The sequence below is a fragment of the Penaeus vannamei genome, chromosome 13 (genome assembly GCF_042767895.1).
Source record: "Penaeus vannamei isolate JL-2024 chromosome 13, ASM4276789v1, whole genome shotgun sequence".
NCBI classification, from domain to species: domain Eukaryota; kingdom Metazoa; phylum Arthropoda; class Malacostraca; order Decapoda; family Penaeidae; genus Penaeus; species Penaeus vannamei.
Window position 1 is genome coordinate 13169351 of NC_091561.1, and position 5000 is coordinate 13174350.

Below are 5000 nucleotides of genomic sequence, written 5' to 3' on the forward strand. Positions count from 1 at the left end.
TATTATGAGCTATGTGTTATGATTTATATAATCTGTGTCATTATTGATACTTATTTTGATGCTGTTATTATTGTCAAGATTATCATCATTATTATTATATCATTATTATCACTATCATCACCATTATTAAGATTGATATTATTAGTAGTATTATTGTTATTATTTTTGTTGGTATTGTTATTATAATTTTATGATAACGACTTATAATAGCGATTATGATAAACTGATGATGATAATGATAATCGTTGTAATAATGGTAAAGAGAATGAAAATAACAATTATGATGATGATGGTAATGATAATGATAATGCTAATAGATATAATAATAGTAATCATAAAAATAATGATAACAATAAAGATAATAATGATAATGATAATGATAGTAATAACATTAATGTGATAATGATAGTAATTATATTAATAATTAAAATAATTATAATAAAAGTAATGGTATTGCTAATAATAATAATGATAATAATGATGATAATAATCATAATGATAATAATGATGATAATAATCATAATGATAATGATATTCATGAAAATGATAATAAAGATAATGATAACGAAGACAACAAGGATAATGATGATGGTAATAATGATGATAAAAATGATAATAATAATGATCATAATGATGGTGATGATAACTGTAATAATAGTGATAGTAACAATGATAATAATTAGAATAATAATAATGATAATAATCATAACAATAATGATAACAATATTGATGATAATGATAATGAGGATAATGATAATGATAATGACAATAAAGATGATGATAATAATAATAATAATAATGATAATAATAATAATAATAATAATAATAATAATAATAATAATAATAATAATAATAATAATAATAATAATAATAGTAATGATAATAATAATAACGTTAATAACAATTACAATAATGACAATAATAATACTGATAATAATTATAATGATAATAGTAATGCCAATAAATATAAAAGTAATAATGATAATAATGATAATGATAATAATAACAATGATAATAAGAATAGTAATAATAATAATAATAATAATGATAATAATAATAATAATAATAATAATAATAATAATGATAATGATAATAATAATAATAGCAATAATTATAATCATAATTATCATAATGATAATAGCAATGATAATTATCATGATGGTAATAATAATACTGATAATGATAATGATGAGGATAATGAAATCATAGTACTGTAAATAACACTGATGATGATGATGATGATTATTATTGGTATTATAATTGTTGATTGTAGTAGGAGTAGCAGTAGTAGTAATAATAATTCATAATCATAATCATTATCACTACTATTTTCTCATTATCATTATTATTTTTATTATCATTATTTTCCATATTATCATCATTAATTTTATGATTATGATGTATGATATCGATGTACATAAGAAGAAAACAGCAACAATAAGCCTGCAAAATAGTTCAAAGCAAGTACGCGTATAAAGTCTACGGGAATAAAACCCACATTTCGATTACAGTGGCGATGAAGATTGAACCTGGGCACTCGTCAAGTAGCGGTCCTTTGCCTTTAGGGATCTTTCATTTTCTTTGCTCTCTCTTTTATTCTTTCCGAATAAAAGGACTATAAAGAATGTTTCGTATATAGTGGAAGTGTTAATGAAAATGAGGTAAATATAGATTCAAGTATCAGGCTTTATTTTTATTATAGCAAAATGAATACTTTTGTAATTGTCAGAAAGAATAGTTGTGCAAGAATGATGATACTAATAAGCAAACTGTATACAGAATATAGGTCTTACATATCCTTAGCATAAATAGAGAGATAATGATAGATAAATAATACACCATTGCTGTATGAAATAATAATGGCAATAGTAACTCTTCTCTAGTCATGGAAAAGAGAAACAGCAAAGCTAGAAAACAACTGTGGTCTTCTTTTTATGTTGCATGCGCATGATGATGGTCATTCGTGCTCTTTATCAACTTTAATGTCGATGTCACTTCACACTTAATAGTTCATTATACGTCTTTGCAAAAGAATTAAGCAGTATAGCATTAACTATGAGTTTTCTGGGCCATTTTATAAAGACACTTAAATCATGAAAATAACAATCTTATCTTCTATTTTTATTATCAATTTCATTAGAAACAAAACAAAAAATATAAACAATTACTCAAACGCTTCAAAGACAGAGAGTTCCATCGGAAGGAGTAAAAAGAGAGAAAAAGGGAACAATAAATCCAAAAATAAACAAGGAAGAGGGAATCGAAAAAAAACTTGTAAACAAAGGTGTGTCGTGTGTATCTGAGGAACCGACAGAGGCCACTAAGCTACTCGTCCCTCGTACTTACTCTGACCTGGTAAGTAATTTTCTATTTGAATTTTATGATTGCGGTAGTTTTTAAAAATTATTTTGTTTATAGTTTAAGCAATGTTGCATTGCAATGATAATGATGTAATAATTACTTGAAGGAAGTCTGAAAATAAACGTACATACATGCATATATCATTCATCCATCCATCCATACATACATACATACATACATACATACATACATACATACATACATACATACATACATACATACATACATACATACACCCATACATACATACATACATGTATATATACACATACACACACATATGTATGTATATGCACACACACACACACACACACACACACACACACACACACACACACACAGAGAAAGAGAGACCCTGAGAGAGAGAGAGAAGAAGAGAGAAGAAGAAGAAGAAGAGAGAGAGAGAGAGAGAGAGAGAGAGAGAGAGAGAGATGTCCTGTGCGTGTATGTACATAGTAACCCTGGAGATCTTTCAGTATGACAAATTCACACACACACACACACGCATATATATATGTATTTATTTATACTTGGTATATATATATATATATATATTTTTATATATATATATATATATATATATATACATATATATATATTTATTTATTTATTTATTTGTTTGTTTATTTATTTTTTTTACTTGGTTATATCTTGATTTTGTCTTCGTTATGATGATGATCATTTTGAATATTTGGATTGTTTGATAATTTGATAAAGTTGATTGACAAACCAGAGAGTTACGCTTCTTTATTGGTGTTTTGCTGTGGTTGCAGTTGTTTTTTTTATCGTTATTACTATTATTGTTATTATAATCATTGTTGTCATTATAATATTATTGTTCTTATTATTGTTGTTGCTTTTGTTGCTGTTATTACTATAATTGTTCTTTTCATTGTTATTACTATTATTATCATTATTATTTTTATCATCATGATTATTATTATTATTTTTTATCATCATGATTATTATTATCATTATTATTATCATTGTTGTTATTATTATTATTATTGTTATTATTATTATTATTATTATTATTATTATTATTATTATTATTATTATTATTATTATTATTATTATTATCATTATCATTATCACTATCATGATCATTATCATCATCATCATCATCATCATCATCATCATCATCATCATCATCATCATCATCATCATCATCATCATTATTATCATTATTGTCATTATCATTATTATCATTAGTTGTAGTAGTAGTAGTAATTATGATGATAATGATGTTGATGATTATTATCATTAGTATTAGTATTATTGCTGTCATTATTATTATCATCATTATCATTATATTATTATTACTATTGTTACTATTATTATGATCATCATCATTACCATTATTATTATTATCATTATCACCATCACTCTCACTGATATCATTATCATGATAATATGGTGGTAATAATGGTGATAATGATAGTTATTGTTACCATTATTAGCATCATTGTTAATATCATCATTATCAGCATTATGATCATCATAGTCATCATCATCAGAATCATAATTGTTCTCATTGTCATTACTTTTACTATTATTGATGTTGTTCTGTTACGTTGTGTCGCTGTTGTTGTCATTATCATAACATCGTGATTCTTTTATCATCACTACAATTTTTCATTTCTCTTCCCACTTCATGTCTATGTCCATTTGTTGACACGACCAGTCCCCTCAGTTCACCCTCCTTCTCCACTTCTTCTCTTCTTCTCTTCCTCTCCATTTTCGCTTCTGATTCATCTTCCACGGTCTTTTTCTTCTCCTTTTCCTTGTCTTCTTTTCCTTGTCCCTTTCCCTTCAACTCTTTTTTTTATTTCCTGCTTTCTTTCCACATCCATTTTTATGTTTTTGCCTTTTCCTCCCCCCATTTTTTCCCATTTTCCCACGTATCGCAATTTTTATTCCTTCCTCTTTCTCTCTTTTCCTTTTTTCTTCATTCTCCTTTCCACCCTCCCTTCCCTTTTTCTTTTTCCCTTTCTTCCTTCTCTCCTTACTCTACCACCTTTCCCTCCTTCCTTGTCCACCCCTTCTTCTTCCATATGACATCGCTCTTTCTCGTCTCTCACCTCCCTTCCTTCTTTATTTTTGCCTTTCTCCCTTTCTCCTTTTCCCCCTTTCCTCCCTCCCCTGTCTATATTTCCCCTCCCTTTGCTCTTTCCCATCTTTTCCCACTGTCCTTTCTTTTTCCTCATCTTCCCTTTCAAATTCTCCCTGCCCTTTCTCCGCTTTTCCCTTCATCCCCCTTCCTTTCCCCTCTCCTCCTCCTTTCCTCCTTTTTCCCTTTTTCCCCCTGCTTTCCCTTTTCCCTTTTTCCACCCTCCTTTTCCCTCTTTTTCCTTCCTTCTCCTCCCCTCTTCATTTATCTCCCCCCCCTCCCCTTCCTCCCTCCTCCTTCTGTCTCCTCTTTCCCTCCCCTCCCTTCCCCTTTCCCTTCTTCTCCTCCCTCTCCCCTTCCTTCCCTTCCCCCCCCCTCCTCTGTCTCCTCCTCCCTTCCCCTTTTTCCCCTTCTCCTCCCATCTTCTCCTCTCCACTTTCCTTCTTTCCCTTCCCCTTTCCCCCTTCTTCTCACTTCCCTACTCCCTTCTTCTCCTCCCTCTCTCCCTTCCTTTTTTCCCCTATTCCTG

At 29.0% G+C, this 5000-nt stretch overlaps 1 protein-coding gene across 1 annotated transcript in view; it reads left to right on the plus strand.

Moving 5' to 3' along the window:
• The first annotated feature begins 2154 nt into the window (after nt 1–2154).
• vari (MAGUK p55 subfamily member vari) overlaps nt 2155–5000 on the plus strand; it is a 131913-nt gene continuing 129067 nt past the window's right edge. Inside the window, exon 1 of the mRNA XM_070128979.1 lies at nt 2155–2355. The gene's annotated coding sequence lies outside the window, so the exon portion shown is untranslated. The remainder of the gene's footprint in view (nt 2356–5000) is intronic.